This window comes from Lepidochelys kempii, chromosome 3, assembly GCF_965140265.1.
Source record: "Lepidochelys kempii isolate rLepKem1 chromosome 3, rLepKem1.hap2, whole genome shotgun sequence".
NCBI lineage: Eukaryota > Metazoa > Chordata > Testudines > Cheloniidae > Lepidochelys > Lepidochelys kempii.
Window position 1 is genome coordinate 119615895 of NC_133258.1, and position 22167 is coordinate 119638061.

Here is a 22167-nt window from a genome sequence, read left to right on the forward strand (position 1 = left end):
AGGGGGTGGCTTTTTCACGGTGATGTTAGTTACATTGACTTACGCGGTAGCTTAGACAAGCCCTCACTCTGGTTTTTAACAAACCCTAGTCTCTCAGTTGCAAAAGGGGGCCTTGTGCCTTCAGGCACACACAGCTGAATGGGAGGTGAGAGGAAGGGAAACACAAAAGCAGGGTTGCAGCATTGTGTTGCTCACCATTGTACTGCAAGTCTTTATAATAGTTTGGGGGGGTGGTTCTTAAAGCTCCACATGGGCTCAGGTTATCACCTGAGACTCTGAGCCCTCACTTTTTTTTATATGTAAGTTTCTAGCTCTGAAGGCAGCATGCCTTGAAGATGGGAAAACTCTATGCACCAACATCGCATACAAAAGACCCTCACATTATTTTTAAGTTTTAGGCCAATATGTTTTTTTTTTTTTTTTTTGGGGGGGAGGGGAGAGTAGGCAGACCGGTGATTTCGCAATACTTGGCGTTAGCAATACCCGGCTGCCCGCACGTCCAAGTTTGCCTCTTGTCGTTGATGGCGGGCTCCTGTCCCAGGCAAAAGCCAGGCTGTTGCCAGGCAGCGTGGACCCATTTCCCGGGATGAGCCCTGGCACACCAGCCTCTCGCCGGCCTGACGCGCGGCCAGCCCCACCTGAACGCAGCCAGCTCCGGCCGCGGCCACTGCGGGAGGCCGAGGGGTGGGAAGGGCGCCGGGGCTCGGGGAAGTGTGTTGGGTCATGTGGCCGCATCACGTGGAGGCGGAGCCAGGCCCAGCAGCAGCCGCCTCAGTAGCAGGCAGAGACGGAGACGGGAGCCAGCCCCAGACGCTGGGCTGCGGGCAGAGGCAGGCTGGGGCTGGAGGGAAGCAGCCGGAGGGTGGCCGCCGCCTGCTCTGCGCCCGGGAGCGGTAAGCCGGGGGGGGGGGGGGTGCGTGGGGCACGACCCTGTGCGGGGCACAGCGAGAGCAGCGGCGATGGCCAGCGCCTGGGCTGGAGGGGGGAGGCTCGCCCTGGGGGAGGGCAGCGCCGGGGCTGTCTGTGCGCGCCGAGGCTGGAGCAGGGCTGCAGCTGGCGGGCCCCCCGCGCCTGCCCCCGCACGCGGCTGGGAGGCGGGGGGGGGAATCTGTGCTGGTCGCTTCGCCGAGTTTGCCTCCTGTGCAGGGGGGAGAGAGAGGGGGGTGGCTCAGGGAGCAGCCGGCTCCCCGGGTGAGGCTGTCACACGCACCGAGGCAGGCGGCTCCGGATCTGTTTTTCTTTTGTTCTGGAGGTGGGTGTGAAATCCATGGGCTAGCCGCGGAGATGAGGGGCGCTCGGGACCCGGGCTGCTCGGTGCTGGGTGGTCACAGACAATCTTCTGCTTCAGCAGCAGCAACAGCCACCACATTTTGTTAGCAGTGTGATTGGTGCTCCAAATTAGTGCCCTGGAAAGGAGAGACCACCTCCTCCACTCTCCTCGGACCACTGCTACCCAAACTAAGGGAAGGAGAGACCAGCTGGGGATGGTAGGAGATTAGTCTGAGAAACAAATTCTATCTACCTGCGGTTCTAGATGCAATGGACATCTGGGTAGCTCTGTTTGGGTATTTCTCTTCCTCTAATAAACTGTATTGCTCCCTATGCCCTCATCTCTCTCGTTTTAAATGGTGCTAGTCCCGCACTTTGCATCTCTTTGTAAGGACATTTCTGGTGGTAGCTTGCACCTAGAAACCGTGGGGGAGGATGGGATACAGTGAGCAAGCGGGTGCTTTTGTGCTGGTGTGTGTGGGAAGCTGTAGTAATGTGATCCTGTGTCAGCTCTAGTCTTCCATGCAGTATCTGTAACACTAGGTTTTTGTCCATGACCTTTTTTTCACTCTGGGGTTTCGAAATTTACAGAAGGATGGGGGGAATTTGCCTAACAACTGTAATTCCTTTTCCTTCTTCTCTTTTCTGGTATGGGTATACTGAAGGGTTCAGTAAATGCCCATGTCCAGGGCACATGCTTGAGCATGATGTCCTGAAAAGTGAAGGAATTATTTGCCTGTTCAGCACTTAATATTTGAATACAAGGCCTCTAGAAGAGAGAACTGGTTTCTTAAATTTGTACATTAAAAATGTAACTGCATTCATATACTCTTGTAGGCCAGTCCATTCTTCCAGGCTGAAGTATGCCTGTCCAAGGAATACCCATTCATGAGCCACCCCACACAATGTTTTCAAATTAGAGGTTTTAATAAGTGTTGTTTACAACTGGGGTTTGTGTGTATCAGAGCTGTAAACTAGAGAGAGGAATTTTAAATGCCAGACTTCACAGACTGGTTGTGAAATTTAAGATTAGAACTGAGAGAATCTGCTGAATGATATTCACTATATAGCATCAAAATAGCAAGTGCTTTACCATAATCCATTTTTAAAATATTTATAGCTTTGGAGATGAATATATGAGTAAAGCATGGACACTGAATATCTAGTGATCAGTTTTTCAATTTAAATAGAAATAGTTTGTATAAAAGGGTGACTTATGAATAGAATAAAATGGAGTTTTCATTAAATTAAGAATTTTGGTAGAGTTGTTATAATATCGTTAAGAGCTACTTTTTTTCCATAACAGTAAAATCTTGGTGAACCTCAGAGATATTAGCTCTGGGTTTGATCCTGGAACCCTTAATCATGCCAGTAGTCCTTACTAATTGCACTCAACTGGATTACTTTTATGAGTAAAGGTTGCAGTAATGGACCTGTTTCTTAGTTTATAGTACAAACAGCAAACAAAGTGCAACTATATAAAATTGCTTATTTTTTATTTAAGGTGAGACCTTAATTAGAAATGTGTCCATCAGTTTTCTGTGAAATAGCAGCTTTAAAAAAACAAACAGGTTTGAAATGTTTTGTGTTCTGGGTTGTAAACCTGGAAGCTAGCTAATTGCTGTGGCTGGCTTGTTCATGGAGAAAGACTTTCATGTTACACTTTTTAGTCCCTTTTGTACAGAGTGTGATAGTTGTTCTCACCTACTTAATTGTTGTTTGTTCTAAAATCCTTACACATATGATTACTATGTTTTAAACTACTGAATAGTTCTTGAAGTGATCTTCAGCCTGATGATGTAGTTCAGTAGGGGCAACATACAGTGAGTTGAGAGAAGGAAAAAATCCAAAGTTAAAATGTATGTTTAAATGATTCAGTATTAACGTACACCCACAAAAATATTAGTGTGATTTCAATTAACATTTTACAGATGATAAAACTGAGGGACAGAGAGAGATTAAATGACTTGCCCAAAACCAATACTGGAAGTTTGGGGCAGGGCCAATAATAGAACCCAGCTCTTTTGACTGCCATCCTTGTGTTGTAGCCACAAGACCATCGTTCTGCTCAATATAATCAGTCTTCAAATTAAAATCCGTTTACAACTGAATATGAAAGTGATTTTTGTGATGTTTGAAACTACATATTACCCCTGCCACATCCAGGCTGGAAGGAAAGCCTGGCCTAATGAGTTTTGCTAGGTAGGGCAGACTTCACTGCCTGATGGTGGAAGGGGGCACCATGGGAGAAGTGGGCAGAAGTGATCTGATCTTGGTGCTGAGGAGTGGGGACCTAGTTAAGAATGGGCCCCATTAAAGTACCAAAAGTAACAACGGAGCAGGCTGCCAACTCAGTTGCAGAGGAGCATGGCTGTTAAGTGAGTTTTGAAAATGGTCCTGAGGTCATTTGTCAAAGGGGTGAACCTGGGATGGGTGTTTACTAGATCAGAGAGGCATGTTCAGCATCCAGCTAACTGCTTGTGTTCCCTCACTTCCCATCTTCCCTGAATCAAAGTTGTAGAGAGCTAGGGATATAGAATCTTGCACCTATGTCTTCATTTCTCCTTTGATGTAAATCTGCTCCATGAACGCCTTTTGATGCTAGAGGTGTTACATATGTGTTCTTGAATTATTGCTCTGTTTCCAGCCATCACTTTCCATTGGGATATTTCTTACACCTGATTATCACTAAGTACAGTATAAGTGCATTTTAAGAATTGCTTCATTTAGGACTTTCTTGATGGTAAGATAATATCTCCCCATCCACTTGACCAGTAACCCTGCCAAATAAGGAAATTAGGTTGGTCTGTCACGATTTTTTTTTTTTAAATGTGCAGTTCCTTCAGTGGAACTAGTCAGAAGGCAGCCTTACAGCTGTCTTCATCAGTGCCTGCATCAAAGGAATCCTTCTCTGGATAGATGTGGGGCCTTTAGAGCCTTTTAATGCTGCTCCAGCCTTCTTCCTCAGCATAAAGGGGCTCATGTGGTCATGAGGATCTTGCCCAACAATATCTGACAAAATGAACTAGATAAAGCAGTTAAAACTGGTTGAGTACTAGGAAAACATATTTATTGAATACATGTATTAGATGAATATTGTCATTATTAGCTGAGCAATTATGTGATGAAAAACTGCTAAATTAGCTGAGTAATCATTGAATAGTATTAAATCAGCACCAGTTGCATGTGTTTCCAAGTGAGAATGCCTGTAGCAACTTTTCTAGGAAGGCATGGGACAAGTATATAGGGTGGGGTAAGCCCAAAGATACAGAACTCCTGTTATGAATCCTAATCAGCCACGGTGAATAACAATTATTTTGTATCTCTAACGACTAAAATCTCTGTGTGGTACTATTAAAAGCAAATAAGAATTTTAAAACGGGGTGATTCAATTCTCTGCTTCTCAGAGCTGCACGTCTTCGAGAAGTCTCTGTCTTCATTGGTGTGCCCATCACATACTGCCAGCATACTGAAGAGATGTTCCTTTTTTTTAACCAAGTAAATATCTGTGCAGAACATATCTAGTCCATAAAACTCTAACACCAAACCACATCATTCACCAGAGAAGCATGGGAGCGTTGGTTCAGGGAGCCTTCCTCCTGGAATCTCAATTGGGAAAGGGGTTAGTACCCCTTGTAGAAATTATAGTCTGGGTTCACTACTAGTGCTAGCTTATCTGTTGCACTAGAAGGCCCCACTGTCTTTACCTCCAGAGGTCTGCGGCTTCAAGAACATCTTTTTATTAATACAGAGTTTTGTGTGGAAATACTTGTTACTCTGAATAAATGAAATATGAGAGCATTGAGTGAGGATAATGTTGTTGTGGGGGGGGAAGAGGGATTATCTGAAAAGTCTTATAAGAACAATTTTGTTTTCACTACGAACTGCGTTGGTGGTTTTTGTGATGGTTATTTATAAAGAGAGCAGATGGCTGGAATGGCACTGGTGGGAGTCCTGGGCTGAAGACGACTGATGGTGACCTAAAAATTGCTTAAGATGCAGTACTAGGGTTGAGCAGAATGCAAAAACAAGTTCTTTGAGATTTTACTGATGCTAAATAGATTTATTCCCTGTGAGGCAAATAGATTTATTCCATGGGTTGGATAGCCTGCTTAGTCCAGGCTCTTCTTCCAGAGGCTGATTCAAGTGCCTTCTGTTGGGAGGAAACTTTGAGCTGTTTTATACTGAAAGTAGCTGTGATTTAGAATGAGATGTCCACTGCTGTTGGAACAGAGCAGGATGTTCTCTGTTTGAATTTATGCTGTTGTTGCTCACTGAAGTTCTGGAGGTACTGGGATAACTTTTTGTTCCACAGTCTGTGCTCTCTGTCCTTCAAAAGATAGCAGGAAAGAACAAGGACCTCTACTGGTGGAAATGGTTGACAGGCCCTTTTAAGGAGGGCAGAATGCACACTCTTGTAAGGAAGCATACATACAAACTTTGCACGTGACATCATTGCTTGACTATGATAGTCTGAGCAGCTGTAGATTTGTTTCTTGTCTTCCATTTTTGGTTGAGATTATGGAGAAGGGTACAGTGAGTACCTAGAAAGTTCAGATCAGCTTGTCCCTTGTTATGCTGACTTTAGTCCTTGTTATGACACTAAGGCTGTGTCTACACTACAGGATTAAATTGACACAAGTTATGCCGACAATCATAAACCATTATAATGACAGTACTTATGCATGTTCACACAATGCTCCTTGTGTCGGTGAAGCGCATCCACAGTTGGCGCTCTAGCATTGAGAGCGAGGAGTGCACTGTGGGTAACTATTCTACTGTGCAACTTGTCATCTTCTGCAACTAGGAGTTGTAGTAATGGGGAGTGGATCGCAGTGCATCGTGGATGTGGGCTCACCACCCCATGATGCAGTTTTTTCTGGCCCCTCATTCCATTGGCTTCCAACTGTGTGTTGTGCCGTTTTTCAACCGCCCCTGAACACAATGTGGCTGATCATGCAGTATTGCTGATCATGCAGAATCCGAACTAGAATTCCTGGTGCCTGCCCTGTTGTGTGTCATGGAAAGAAACAACATCAGGTTACTTTTGGTATTCAGAGAGCAGCTGCACACGGTGGACTGTCGCTATGGGGCTCAGGAAAACAAGCAGTGTTATGCACTTCTGGGATGACAAGCAGTGGCTGCAGAACTTTTGAATGCGCGAAACCACCTTCTGGAACTGTGTGCGTAGCTTTCCCTTGCCCTGTGGCTCAAGGGCATCAAAATGAAAGCTGTCCTCTTGGTGGAGAATCATGTGGGAATCCTTGTGTGGAAGCTGGCAACTCAAGCGTACAGGGCCATTAATTGCATCCTGCTAAGAACTGTGACTCTAGGAAATGTGCATGAAATAGTGGATGGCTTTGCAGTGATGGGTTTCCCTAACTGCGGCGGGGCAATAGATGGCATGCATATCCCAATTTTGGCCCCAGACCATCTTGTGACTGAGTGCAACAATAGAAAGGGCTACTTCTCTGTGGTATTGCAGGTGCTGGTGGATCACTGGGGTCATTTCACTGATATCAACGCGGGGTGGTCAGGGAAGGTGCTTGACACACGCATCTTCAGGAACACTGGCCTGTATAGAAAGCTGCAAGAAGGAACTTTCTTTCCAGACCAGAAGATTGCAATGGGGGATGTTGAAATGCCCATAGTGATCCTGGGAGACCCAGTGTACCCTTTACTCCCGTGTCTCATGAAGCCTTACACTGGATACTCCTGCACCAAAAAATAAAAAATTCTGTGCACAGTATTTTAAAATTCTGCATAATTTGTCAGAATAACACTGTGTAATCACAGACCAGAAAAATTGCCCCAGGAGTAGAGAGTTAAAGAAACCCCTATGACAACTCAGTTCCTGTTTCTCTGCCCCCTCCCTCCCTGAGCCCAGCTGCAAGGTGCAGCCCTACCCTCCCAAAGCCCAGCCGTGGGGATCCCCCAGCTCAGACACTCGCAGTCCCTTATCCTCAGAGCCCAGCTGTGGGATGCCCTCCCAGCCCAGACACTTGCACTCACCACTTCCCTTCCAGAACTCAGGGATCTAGAGGGAGAACAGCCTGATGCTGGGACCTGGGCTTGTGTGGAGTTTCCTGTGTGCCATCTCCTTCCTTTAGGGTGTGCTGGGAAGTGCAGCTGCCTGGAACCCTCCAGTTTCAACTCCTCCTCCTGGCAGTGTCTTCTGTTTTGCGTTGCTAGGTCCAGTGGACCCTAGTGGCAACCAGCAGCACTGCAGCCCATTTCTATGGGCCGGGGGAAGGGAAGAAATTCTGCACAGAACATTAATTTCTGCGCAAATTCTGTATTGCACAGTGGGGCAGAATTCCCCCTGGAGTAAGCAGAAACCTTGACAGCAGCAAGGAGCGCTTCAACAACAGGCTGCGCAGGTGCAGAATGACCACTGATTGTGAGTTTGGCAGATTAAAAACTTGCTGACGCTGCCTTTATGTCAAGTTAGACCTCTGTGAGGAACCTGGTCATAGCAGCCTGGTGTACTGTGCATAATATCTGTGAAGCTAAGGGGGAAAAGTTTCCACAGGGGTGGAGTGTCGAGACTGATGACTGATTTTGAGCAGCCAGATACCAGGGCTATTAGAGGGGCTATTTGAATTAGGAAGGCTTTGAAGTAGCATTTTGACAATGAGCCCCAGTAATGTGTCTATGTAATGCATTCAGCCTGGCTCTGTTTGCTTGCTGCCTGGAATGACCCTTGTGCTGATTGCTTCCTGAGTGTGATTTGTAACCTGCAAATGTGCCAGTTGCCACTGTGTATGAAATTCCAGCAGCAAATACCATATGTAGAAAGAAAATGAATCTTTATTTTTCTTTCTGAGTACGTTTTTATTAAACAGCAATAACCAATACACAGCATTTGATTTCTTGCAAGGGATATGCCACTTAAGAGCACTCCCTCAATGTAGGCTCTCATAGCTGTGTACAAGTTCAGCTGTCCTTAGGAAACCTATCCGAAGGGGTGGTGTGAAAAGGCTTCTGTGAGGGGCCAGAAACATGCAAGGAATGTGTGTGAGGAGTTTGGGGAGGGTATGGAACGCAGTTCTGTATAGGCTGCAAGGGGAGGAGAGCACACACGTGTTCTGACTGCAGCACAGTGAGGGAGTTCAGCATCTCTGTTTGGTCCTCCATCAGTTTTATCTTTTGCTGCTCTCCCACTATAATATGCACTGGGCCCTGCTTCCTCTCTAGGCTACCTATTTTCAGTTTTTCATTAACTGTCTCTTTTTCCATGCCCTATGGTCATGATCTGGGGCATCAGACAATTGGAGCACCCCCCTAAACATGTCCTCCTTACTTTTCCTGGTCGCCCCCTTTATCTGATGGAGATGCCTTGCCGGTGTGTAAGGGGTTCCTCTCGAGGGCACAGCTGCAGAAACACAATAAACAGAGGCAGTGTTGTGAGTGCATTCACAGCACTGAATCATTTTATAGTTAAATACACCTCTTTCTCACTCTCCCTTGGCAAGCACGCAGCTCAGCAAGTGCCCTCAACATGATGAGTTCGGCCCATGGGGGTGGTAAAGGTCCAAGATGGGGCAGAGAGTCTAAGTGTCTTTTTAAGGGGATCACTGCAAGCACCTAGGGACACTATTGTATATTCTACCGCCATTTTCCACATGTGGGGTAATTGAAGCCATTAGTTCACTCCTGAGGGTAAAAAAGGATGCTTCTCCTGCATGCGTCCGGCTTCAGACTGGGTCCCTATGCTGCTCGTTTGTGTGCTGCTTTGGGCCCTGAACAAGTGATTGCCGATAGGTGTGGCAAAGTTTCCTACTGCGGGGGAAGAAACAAAGTGGCTTTCCCAAGGAACCTTCGGCAGAGGATTGGCAAGTACCTCCAGGAAAGTTTCCTAGAGATCTCTCTGGAGGATTCCCATGAAATTTTGGTGTGCATTAACAAACTTTTCTGCAGGGCCCCCACTGCATAGCTGCATAGGGGAACGGGAAGCACACAGAAATGTAAAATACTAGCAGCATTTGCATCCCCCAACCCTCTTCTAGCATATAACGAAACAAAGGACCGCTCTACCTCATGTAACCAAGCAGTATCAAATCAAAATGAGCACTTACCAGAGTTTCCCCTCTTCTGTATCATGCGTGCCAGAGCTGGAGTGCTGGGACTGACTTGAACCCTCCAGAATTGAGAAGAGGTCCTGGCTTGCCACGCTACCAGATGAACCTGTCGCCTATCCCACCTCATCCTCCAACTCCATTTCCTCGTCCACCACTTTTGTCCTCAGGGTTGAGTCTGCTGGCTACTGTCTCCAGACCCCCTGAAGTATCCACAGGGCTTTTGGTGGTGGAGGTGGGTGGCTGCCAAGGATGGTGTCCAGCTTTTTGTAGAAGTGTCAGGTCTTTGGTGCAGCACCAGAGCTACAGTTTGCCTCCCTTGCCTTCTGGTACGTCTGCCTCAGCTCCTTGATCTTTGGACGGCACTGATGCATGTCCAGTTCATGGCCCTTCCCCAACATGCCACAAGAAATCTGCCTGTAGATATCGAAATTCCTACAGCTGGAGCAGAGCTGGGACTGCACAGCCTCCTCTCCCTACAGACCCAGCAGATCCAAAAACTCTGGTGTACTCCAAGCAGGAGAGCGTTTGCTGCATGGAGCCGTCATGGTCAGCTGGGAAGATGTGATGTGAGCTCTCCATGCTCAGCAAACAGGAAGTGGAATTTCAAAAATTCCTGGTCCTTTAATGTGGGAGGGGCAGATGCCTGTGTACGTGGCTGCAGGGCAGTGGAGTTCGAACTGCTGAACAGAGTGGTCAGGATGGGCATTGTTGGACACCTCCTGGAGGCCATTTATGGCAACATAAGCAAGCGCAGTGTCTTCGCTGACAGTGTATTGATATAACTTGTTGCAAAAAGCACTCGTTGAGGTGGTTTTATTTTGTCAGTGTGGCAAGAGTATTAAATTGGCAGGAGGAGCATTGTAGTGTGTATACCTCCACTGTTTTGTCGACAAAACTGTGTAGTGTAGACAAGGCCTGAGCCTGCATTGATGATTGGGTGTCTGTGCTGATATTAGTGGACTGACCATTGATTGTGAGATGGTGTTGACTCCTGCTTGGGTTTGTGCGCAAGTAGACAGAGCTTTGTTCCTTTGAGTGATCCCAGAGAGTAATTACTTTTTGTTCTGAGGACTCTGGTTTAGGGTGGGTTACAGCTTGTCACCTCTCCTCCTGGGTAGGTTAATGTGTAGAGATGGCTTGATAGAGCTTCATTATGCTGATAATATTCAGATCTCTCTGCATTTTCATTACCCCAGATGGTGTGGTTGAATCGTAGTGATTGTGGCTTGGATAGGAGTGGGCTGGCTGAGAGTAAATCCAGAGAAGACTGTGGTGATGCTGGTAGGATGGGGGCTAGTGGAAGCACTAGAGAATGTGGTAAAGATTGTATTGGCTCCTCTGAATGGGGTGTGTGTAGCTGCAGTGACCACAATGCTTTCTTTCCATCTGTCTGGTCATGAGGCTGTGACCTATTTCTTGGATTCAAATGTGCCTTTGTTTAAGTTTAGACCTTTGGAACTTTGCTGCATGTTTTATTATACCACTACTCTATGTATCCACCACCATACTAACTTTTGTTTTCTGAATATATTGGCTTTCTTTTGGCAAAATCACTTAAACCACTCATCATACACGTGGTCTTAAAATTTAGCTTGATCCTTGTGCAGTTTTTTAAAAATAGATTTTGTTGTGCAGCCAAAAAGTGCAGGGCTTTTTTAAAAGTGGCTCTGCCCAATTTTCATCTCATTTGAATGCCCTCAGGGTTTACCTCCACTGGATTGATTTGAGAAATCCTAATGAATTTTGGGATCTCATTCAATGTTTGCTAATACGTAGACGCTTGAGTCCAGGCTGGATCAGGTTCCACTGTCATTTGTATAGGGGAAACCCTGGTATTTGCATGACGATAACAAGTATTCCAATAATTACATTAGTATGTGCTCTAAGCATTGCTTCTCCATGGTCAGCACAATGGAGCTCATATCATAGCTTCTGGATGCTACTGATACATAAATATTAAAAATAACTGCTAACCTATCTGGATTAGTGCTCTGAGAAGATTCCATTGTTTTTTTTCCTAGTGAAATCACATTTCTCTCTTGAAGAGTTACACTGATCACAAATGCATCTTATGCAGATCTACCTAATGGTTAGAGAATCAGACTGGGAGTCAAGATTCCTGGATTCTGTTCCTACTAATTTACTGTGTAATCTTGCATAAGCCTCAACTTCTCTGTGTCTTACTATATTCAGCTGTATAATGGGGATAATGCGTTTTGCTTACCTCCTATAGGACTTGTGGGGCTTAATGTTTATAGAATACTTTGGGATCCTTAGATGAAAGGTGCTTTTTAAAGTGCAGTGTTTTATTAAAGAAAATCATGTAGCTGGGCATTGGTTCAAACACACGCACAACTGAAAATAAAAGATAAGTCGGCAAAGGTTTTAAAAAGGTATATAAAAGGGAAAATAGGAAAGGATAAGCGATATCTTGTTGCATGACTCCCTAGCTACTTTGTCTCTATGTCATATGCCGTGGTGGTGTAGGCATGTTGGACCCAGGATACTAGAGAGACGAGGTAGGTGAGGTAATGAAGAAGAAGCAGCAGCTCTGTGTAGCTCAAAAGCTTGTCTCTCACTGACAAAAGTTGGTCCAATAAAAGTTATTACCTCACCTACCTTGTCTCTCGTCTCTGTGTTGTCTGTTTAGATTGTGAGTTTTTAGGGCCTATGTCTTACAATTCTGTAGAGCATCAGGCACAGCTATGCTGCTATAACAATAGTTTTAAATAAGTGAACATTGGTAATGATATATGTTTCGACAAGATGCATGTAATTGTAGATATCACTCTAGCATTGATGCAGTTGGAAAACTGCTCTTCTGAAACGCCATCTGTTTGTGAGTAGATAGGGAACGAAGAAGGGGTTTCTGCATATTGCTGAATTAGCATGCTAGTTGCTGACATGATTGGGAGTTAGCAGTGACAAGATTGTATTGATCAGTCATTGGCAAGGATGTGTTTGTGAAGGAGAAGCTGATGGGACAGTCTTAGTGCTTTTCGGTCACTCCTAGCTAGTAGAAAATACTTATATTGGCCATTCATCTTGGTTCAAAGAAATATTCTCTTTTCTTGTTCACCCTGAGTGAAGCTTTTCGAGTTTGGATGTAGGGGCTGCCTTTATACTTTAAAAAAAGTCATTGGTTATTGAAACTGAGAAGAATCAGGGAGTAATAACCTTCCCAGTGAACAGTTTTAGGGTGAAATTTTTCATTAGTACTTAATGGCTAGAGCAGATCTCGTAAATAGAGATTTAAAAACTGCAAGTAATGAGGAATTCATCCCATCCCTTGTACATTGTTCCAATGTTAACATTTATTTTTGTTCTTTAAAATTCTGATAGCACTCAAATTCCTGGTCTCTCCTATCCCTAAAAGAAAACTGGAAAGATTTTGTAGTCAACCAAACTTTGTAACATCCAGTCTGAACTTTCCTGCTTCATCTTGGACTTACTCTCATGCAGGATGGAATGTAAAACATACATCTCTGCAATATAGGCTGAGTTTGTTCAAGGGTGATAGCAGTTGTAGTGGGCTATATGACGCCGCTACGTATTTTGTCCAAAATTCCCATTATTGCCAGGGGTGCAAATTTTTAAAAATTTAAAAAATTTAAAAAATAGAACAAATTTTTATAGTGGGGGTGCTGAGAGCCATTTAACCGAACTGTATACAGTATAATGGAAACCACTTCAAGCCAGGGGGTTGTGGTAGCACCCCCAGCACCTCTAGTTCTGGCACCTATGACTATTGCTGCTGCCATTTCAGCTCCATAAGTAGAAGCAACGTTGAAAGCGGTAGTTTAGAGAAGGCTCTTGTAGCCACTGGCATTGTGTTAAAAATGCCTGCTAACTTGCTCTGAGCAGGTTTAGGTGCCACAGCGATTTAAAAAAACGTTGGTGGCTGTAGGACTCTGTTTAAAGGGTTCTGTAGACGTTTCTTTGAAAATAACTTGTAGTGTGTCCCTTAACGTGCTACTGTGACTTAGCAGGAAATGGGTTTCTGCTGCAGCTTACAGGTATGCAAGCTGGAGAAAGAAGGAATTGGCCATCTTTAAAAGAAGAGGGCAGAGAGTAAGGAGAAAATGCTAAGAGGGGAATAGCAGCTTTGCCCATTGGTTTGTGAAACATGCTCAGTCAGTTGGATGAAAATAACTCCTTTGATCAACTACTGCTATGTCCCGTCTCCCCCTAGTAAGGGCAAGGACTTCAAGATCAGGGGAATAGTACTTTTAGATGGTGGTTCAGCTTTGGCCACGATCCCCTTAGAAAGGAAGTCAGTCAGTCTTTGGAGCTCCTGCCATGTTTTTGGAGATGGTTGTGATAGCATTGAAAACTAGGGAGGGGATCAAATATAAACTGTCTTCAAGGATGCAAAAATATTCAACGTCTTGCATTATTTTTAGTCAGTTTCCCCTGCTATGTCTCCTTGCTATGGTGGTATTGGGTTTCTCCCATTTACCCTGAGAACTGCATTTCTTCTTCATGATTTTTTCTGTGGCCTCCCTGTTGCTCAGCTCTCTTTTCCTTTCCTTCAGATGGAGTGTAGGGAAGGTCCTGCTACTATAAATTCAAGAACCCATTCCTAAAGTAACAAGTCTGCTTGGCCTTACAATAGACTTCTGAATCTCCCAAACCAATATCAGGGGTCGAAATTCAGCAGTGTGACTCTCATGTCCCTTGCCATCCCCCTTTGCACTGTTGAAATTCCCCTAAAGGACCCTCTCCCAAAGCTAAAAGAAAAGGAGTACTTGTGGCACCTTAGAGACTAACCAATTTATTTGAGCATGAGCTTTCGTGAGCTACAGCTCACTTCATCGGATGCATGCCGTGGAAACTGTAGCAGACTTTATATATACACAGAGAATATGAAAAAATACCTCCTCCCACCCCACTGTCCAGCTGGTAATAGCTTATCTAAAGTGATCATCAGGTGGGCCATTTCCAGCACAAATCCAGGTTTTCTCACATCCCCCCCCACCCCCATACACACACAAACTCACTCTCCTGCTGGTAAAACCCCTTCAAAACTGACCACTCTCCAAGTTTAAATCCAAGTTAAACCAGAACATCTGGGGGGGTGGGGGTAGGAAAAAACAAGAGGAAATAGGCTACCTTGCATAATGACTTAGCCACTCCCAGTCTCTATTTAAGCCTAAATTAATAGTATCCAATTTGCAAATGAATTCCAATTCAGCAGTTTCTCGCTGGAGTCTGGATTTGAAGTTTTTTTGTTTTAAGATAACGACCTTCATGTCTGTGATTGCGTGACCAGAGAGATTGAAGTGTTCTCCGACTGGTTTATGAATGTTATAATTCTTGACATCTGATTTGTGTCCATTTATTCTTTTACGTAGAGACTGTCCAGTTTGAGCAATGTACATGGCAGAGGGGCATTGCTGGCACATGATGGCATATATCACATTGGTGGATGTGCAGGTGAACGAGCCTCTGATAGTGTGGCTGATGTTATTAGGCCCTGTGATGGTGTCCCCTGAATAGATATGTGGGCACGATTGGCAACGGGCTTTGTTGCAAGGATAAGTTCCTGGGTTAGTGGTTCTGTTGTGTGGTATGTGGTTGTTGGTGAGTATTTGCTTCAGGTTGCGGGGCTGTCTGTAGGCAAGGACTGGCCTGTCTCCCAAGATTTGTGAGAGTGTTGGGTCATCCTTTAGGATAGGTTGTAGATCCTTAATAATGCGTTGGAGGGGTTTTAGTTGGGGGCTGAAGGTGACGGCTAGTGGCGTTCTGTTATTTTCTTTGTTAGGCCTGTCCTGTAGTAGGTAACTTCTGGGAACTCTTCTGGCTCTATCAATCTGTTTCTTTACTTCTGCAGGTGGGTATTGTAGTTGTAAGAAAGCTTGACAGAGATCTTGTAGGTGTTTGTCTCTGTCTGAGGGGTTGGAGCAAATGCGGTTGTATCGCAGAGCTTGGCTGTAGACGATGGATCATGTGGTGTGGTCAGGGTGAAAGCTGGAGGCATGCAGGTAGGAATAGCGGTCAGTAGGTTTCCGGTATAGGGTGGTGTTTATGTGACCATTGTTTATTAGCACTGTAGTGTCCAGGAAGTGGATCTCTTGTGTGGACTGGACCAGGCTGAGGTTGGTGGTGGGATGGAAATTGTTGAAATCATGGTGGAATTCCTCAAGGGCTTCTTTTCCATGGGTCCAGATGATGAAGATGTCATCAATATAGTGCAAGTAGAGTAGGGGCTTTAGGGGACGAGAGCTGAGGAAGCGTTGTTCTAAATCAGCCATAAAAATGTTGGCATACTGTGGGGCCATGCGGGTACCCATAGCAGTGCCGCTGATCTGAAGGTATACATTGTCCCCAAATGTGAAGTAGTTATGGGTAAGGACAAAGTCACAAAGTTCAGCCACCAGGTTAGCTGGGACATTATCGGGGATAGTGTTCCTGACGGCTTGTAGTCCATCTTTGTGTGGAATGTTGGTGTAGAGGGCTTCTACATCCATAGTGGCCAGGATGGTGTTATCAGGAAGATCACCGATGGATTGAAGTTTCCTTAGGAAGTCAGTGGTGTCTCAAAGGTAGCTGGGAGTGCTGGTAGCGTAGGGCCTGAGGAGGGAGTCTACATAGCCAGACAATCCTGCTGTCAGGGTGCCAATGCCTGAGATGATGGGGCGCCCAGGATTTCCAGGTTTATGGATCTTGGGTAGTAGATAGAATATCCCAGGTCGGGGTTCCAGGGGTGTGTCTGTGCGGATTTGATCTTGTGCTTTTTCAGGAAGTTTCTTAAGCAAATGCTGTAGTTGCTTTTGGTAACTCTTAGTGGGATCATAGGGTAATGGCTTGTAGAAACTCGTGTTGGAGAGCTGCCGAGCAGCCTCTTGTTCATATTCCGACCTATTCATGATGACAACAGCACCTCCTTTGTCAGCCTTTTTGATTATGGATGTCAGAGTTGTTTCTGAGGCTGTGGATGGCATTGTGTTCTGCACGGCTGAGGTTATGGGGCAAGTGATGCTGCTTTTCCACAATTTCAGCCCATGCACGTCGGCGGAAGCACTCTATGTAGAAGTCCAGTCTGCTGTTTCGACCTTCAGGAGGAGTCCACCTAGAATCCCTCTTTCTGTAGTGTTGGTAGGGAGGTCTCTGTGGATTAGTATGTTGTTCAGAGGTATTTTGGAAATATTTCGAGTCGGAGACGTCGAAAATAGGATTCTAGGTCACCACAGAACTGTATCATGTTCGTGGGGGTGGAGGGGCAGAAGGAAAGGCCCCGAGATAGAACAGCTGCTTCTGTTGGGCTGAGAGTATAGTTGGATAGGTTAACAATATTGCTAGGTGGGTTGAGGGAACCATTGCTGTGGCCCCTTGTAGCATGTAGTAGTTTAGAAAGTTTAGTGTCCTTTTTCTTTTGTAGAGAAGCAAAGTGTGCGTTGTAAATGGCTTGTCTAGTTTTAGTAAAATCCAGCCACGAGGAAGTTTGTGTGGAAGGTTGGTTTTTTATGAGAGTATCCATTTTTGAGAGCTCATTCTTAATCTTTCCCTGTTTGCTGTAGAGGATGTTGATCAGGTGATTCTGCAGTTTCTTTGAGAGCGTGTGGCACAAGCTGTCAGCATAGTCTGTGTGGTATGTAGATTGTAATGGATTTTTTACCTTCAGTCCTTTTGGTACGATGTCCATCTGTTTGCATTTGGAAAGGAAGATGTCTGTCTGTATCTGTACAAGTTTTTTCATGCAGTTGATTTCCACTCCATACGGCTAAAGTAAAAGTAGCAGTGACTGTGCTATCTTCACTCTGCCACTTGTCACCAGAGGCCTTCTCTCTAAGTTTTGTTTTTTCCCTCCCCGTAGGGAAATTTCAAAGCTGTGTGCTAATTGGGTGCATTGTAGGTAGCAGGGGGGAGAAGATGTGGGAAGTTGCCTGTTCCCGTATTGAATTTAAACTCCCAGAATTGCATAATTTGTTTACTGGCATCAAGAAACTTCATGCATTTTGCAGCACACTTTCTGTGTTAGGAGTGTTCTTGAACTGACAGCAGAAGACCTTTTCTACAATCTCTTCGAGGTTACGGGCTTGTGTACAATGGCAGTTAACAGTGCTACAACTTTCTCACTCGGGTGTGGAAAAACACCCCCCCGAATGCAGCAAGTTGCAGTGTGGTAAAGCATCAGTTTAAACAGAGGCTGTTTACCTTGTTGAGGTGTTTTTTTAGAGTGGTGGGAGAGCTAACATCAACTTACGGAGTGGTGCACTGTGGGTAGCTATCCCGCAGTCTCCGCTGCCCATTGGAATTCTGGGTTAAGCTCCCAACGCCTGATGGGGCAAAAACATAGTCGTGGATGGTTTTGGGTACAAGTCGTCAGTCGCCCCTCCCTCTGTGAAAGCAACGGCAGACAATCGTTTTGCGCCTTTTTTCCATGCAGATGCCATACTACGGCAAGCATGGAGCCCACTCAGCTCAGTTCACCATCACTGCTGTTGTGTCCTGGGTGCTGTCGTCAGGAGATGGTGCAGTAGGACTGCTAACCGTCGTCATCCGCTGCAACTCTGCTCTCGTAAATGAGCTCAGTCTCAGTAGCAAATTTCTCCATGTTGTCATCATCCACCGCTTCCGCTGCAACTCCGCTCTCCTGATGCCATGAACTCACCTTGCAGGTCGTCTCGTCGTTCTGTATAAATATCTGTTCTCGTGGCATCCGTCCTCATCCACCGCTTCCGCTGCAACTCTGCTCTCCTGCAGACGCCGTACCACGGCAAGCATGGAGCTCGCTCAGCTCACCGCTGCTGTTGTGAGCATTGTAAACACCTCGCACATTATCCTGCAGTATGTGCAGAACCTGCAAAAGCAGGCAAGGAGGTGACGACAGTGCAATCATGACAGTGATGAGGACATGGACATAGACTTCGCTCAAAGCACAGGCCCTGGCAATTTGGACATCATGATGGTAATGGGGCAGGTTCCTGCCGTGGAATACCGATTCTGAGCCTGGGAAACAAGCCCAGATTGGTCGGACCACATAGTGTTGCTGGTCTGGGATGATTTCCAGTGGCTGCGAAACTTTCGCATGCGTAAGGGCACTTTTGTGGAACTTTGACTTGCTTTCCCCTGCCCTGAAGTGCAAAAATACCAAGATGAGAGCAGCCCTCACAGTTGAGAGTGGCGATAGCCCTCTGGAAGCTTGCCATGCCAGACAGCTACCCGTCAGTCAGGAATCAATTTGGAGTGGGTAAATCTACTGTGGGGGCTGCTGTGATCCAAGTAGCCAGCGCAATCGCTGAGCTGCTGCTATCAAGGGTAGTGACTCTGGGAAATGTGCAGGTCATAGTGGATGGCTTCGCTGCAATGGGGTTCCCTAACTGTGGTGGGGCGATAGACGGAACACACATCCCTAGGTTGGTACCAGACCACTTTGGCAGCAAGTACGTAAACCGCAAGGGATACTTTTCAGTGGTGCTGCAAGCACTGGTGGATCACAAGGATTGTTTCACCGACATCAACGTGGGATGGCGAGGAAAGGTGCATGGTGCTTATATCTTCAGGAACTCTGGTCTGTTTGACCAGCTGCAGGAAGGAACTTACTTCCCAGACCAGAAAATAACCGTTGGGGATGTTGAAATGCCTATAGTTATTCTTGGGGACCCAGCCTACCCCTTAACGCAATGGCTCATGAAGCCATACATAAGAACCCTGGACAGTAGTAAGGAGCAGTTCGACTATAGGCTGAGCAAGTGCAGAATGGAAGTAGAATGTGCATTTGGATGTTTAAAAGCTCGCTGATGCAGTTTACTGACTAGGTTAGACCTCAGCGAAACCAGTATTCCCATTGTTATTGCTGCTTGCTGTGAGCTCCACAATATCTGTGAGAGTAAGGGGGAGACGTTTATGGCGGGGTGAGAGGTTGAGGCAAATCGCCTAGCGGCTAATTACACGCAGCCAGACACCAGGGTGATTAGAAGAGCACAGCTGGGCGCCCTGCACATCAGAGAAGCTTTGAAAACTAGTTTCATGACTGGCCAGGCTACGGTGTGACAGTTCTGTTTGTTTCTCCTTGACGAAACCTGCCCCCTTCATTGACTCTACTTCCTTGTAAGCCAGCCAACCGACCTCCCCGCTTTGATCACCGCTTTCAGAGGCAATAAAATCATTGTTTCAAAATCATGCATTCTTTATTAATTCATCACACACGCGGGGGGAAAACTCGCAAGGTAGCCCTGGAGGGGTGTGTGAGGAGGGAGGCACTCGGGGGGGGGGGTGGTGGAGGAGGGAAGGACAAAACCACACTACAGTTCAAAACTTATTGAATGCCAGCCTTCCGTTGCTTGGGCAATCCTCTGGGGTGGAGTGGCTGGGTGCCTGTAGCCTCCCTGCCACGTGTTCTTGGGTGTTTGGTTGAGGAGGATATGGAACTTGGGGAGGAGGGCAGGCGGTTATACAGGGCTGCAGCGGCGGTCTGGGCTCCTGCTGCCTTTCCTGCAGCTCCACCAGATGCCTGAGCATATCCGTTTGCTCCCCCATTAGCCTCAGCATTGCATCCTGCCTCCTCTCATCGTGGTCCTCCCTCCTCTCATCGCGTTCATTTAGCGCATTCCTGGACTCTGCGATTGTTTGTGTCCATCCATTCTGCTGAGCTCTTTCAGTGTGGGAGGACTGCATGAGCTCTGAGAACATGTCATCACAAGTGCGTGTTTTTCGCCTTCTGATCTGCACTAGCCTCTGGGATGGAGATGATAGAGGGAGCGTAGAAACATTTGCAGCTGCGGGAGGAAATAAAGGGAGAGTAGTATTTAAAAAGATACATTTTAGAGAACAAAGGGAAGACTATTTCACACTGAATAAGCAATTCACATTACATAGCACATGTGCTTTTGGTACAAGGTCGCATTTTGCCTCTTATATTGAGTGCCTGCCGGTTTGGTGTGAGACATCACACATGCTCGGCTGGGCAACAGAATTTGTCTTGCAGGCAGCCATTGTAAGGCAAAGGGTTTCGGCAGCTTCAACCTTCATAACATGTGGGAATGGTTTCAAACAGCAGCACCCTCCTTTCGCATACCAAGCAAAGCCCACTGGGTTGGCCATTTAAAAGGAGGGGCTGTGGTTTTAGGGTGAATGTGCAGCACAACCTCCCCTCCACCCCAATTCTCTAAGATGATCGCTTCATCCCCTCCCCCAATTCTCTGGGATGATCACTTCCTCCCTCTTCCCCTCCCAACTGTGTGGCTAGTGTCAGGAAAGATCCGTGTCAGCCAAACGCGAACTGCTCAGCATGAATGGGCCTCCCCCCACTGCGTGGCTAACAACGGGGATGATTTCTTTTCAGCCAAAGGCAAACAGCCCAGGAAGAACGGGCACCTATAGAACGGGCACCTAAAGAACAGGCTCCAGGAGAGCTTCATGGAGATGTCCCTGGAGGATTTCCGCTCCATCCCCAGACACGTTAACAGACTTTTCCAGTAGCTATACTGGCCGCAAATGCACCCCAAGTCTTCAGGGCAAATTACTCATTAAACACATTAGCTTTTAAACCCTGTATTATATTTACAAAGGTACACTCACCAGAGGTGTCTTCTCTGGCTTCATGGTCCGGGAGCCCATGGAAGGGTTGTGAGGGTATTGGCTTCAGGGTGATGAACAGTTCCTGTCTGCTGGGGAGAAGGGATTCTCCGCTTGCCTGCCGTGTGCTATCCTCTACCTTCTCCTCCTCCTCATCCTTGTTGCATGAGACTCCCCCCTTGCAGGTGTCCACGGACAGTGGTGGGGTAGTGGTAGGGGCTCCCCCTAGCTCATCATAGAAGCGGCATGTATGGGGCTCTGATCTGGAGTGACCGTTTGCCTCCTTTGTTTTTTGATAGGCTTGCGTGAGCTCCTTAATTTTCAAGCGGCACTGCTGTGTCCCCCCTGTTGTAGCCTCTCTCCATCCTGCCCTTGGAGATTTTGGCATTTATATTGGCATTTTGTCTTTTGGAACGGAGTTCTGCCTGCACGGATTCTTCTCCCCATACAGCGATCAGATCCAGTACCTCCCATTCGGTCCATGCTAGAGCTCTTTTGTGATTCTGTGACTGCGTGATTCTCCACGCTGGCCAAATAGGAAATGAAATTCCAAAGTTCCTGGGGCTTTTCCTGTCTACCTGGCCAGTACATCTGAGTTGAGCGCTTTCCAGAGTGGTCACAGTGGAGCACTCTGGGATAGGTCCCGGAGGCCAATACCGTCGAATTGCGTCCACACTACTCCAAATTCGACCTGGCTAGGTTGATTTTAGCGCTAAACCCCTTGCCGGGGAGGAGTACAGAAATTGATTTTAAGAGCCCTTTAAGTTAACAAAACCGGCTTGGTCGTGTGGATGGGTGCAGAGTTAAATTGACCTAATGCTGATAAGTCCAACCTAAACTCGGAGTGTAGACCAGGGCTAAGCTATAATGTGTAATGGCTCAGACTTGTTTGCTTCTAAAATTCCATAATGTGGTAAGGAACGATATCCTCACCGTCTAACGCCCTGATCTCACAAGTACTGAAGTACATGAGTTATTTTACATGCACACAGAAGGTGTCTTGGCACTGTCTTCAGTTGAACAGCTTGTGCATAAAGCTACCCATGCTTACGTATTTGCACTATACATTTGGTTTTTCTTGGGCATATCTGTACGCTGTGCTTGTGGCAAATACTGACATTCTCACGGACGAGTCCACTTTCTAACCAAACATTTTCCTTACGCTGATCATAGCTACATTGCAGCCGGGATGTCATTTGCAGCTTGTGTAGGTATAGACATACTTGTGCTAGCTTTAATTTAGCTAGCTCGCTGAAAAGAGCGATAAGAATGTGTGGTATAGGCTGCCAGTGCAAGT

General features: G+C 46.3%; 1 protein-coding gene across 3 annotated transcripts in view; it reads left to right on the plus strand.

Annotated features, from left to right (window-relative positions):
* Positions 1–731: 731 nt before the first annotated feature.
* TULP4 (TUB like protein 4) overlaps positions 732–22167 on the plus strand; it is a 278219-nt gene continuing 256783 nt past the window's right edge. For 2 of the 3 annotated variants that reach the window (XM_073337797.1, XM_073337795.1), the window contains exon 1: positions 733–893. The gene's annotated coding sequence lies outside the window, so the exon portion shown is untranslated. Of the gene's footprint in view, positions 894–22167 lie in introns of all 3 variants that reach the window. The other variant, XM_073337794.1, reaches the window with a different exon arrangement.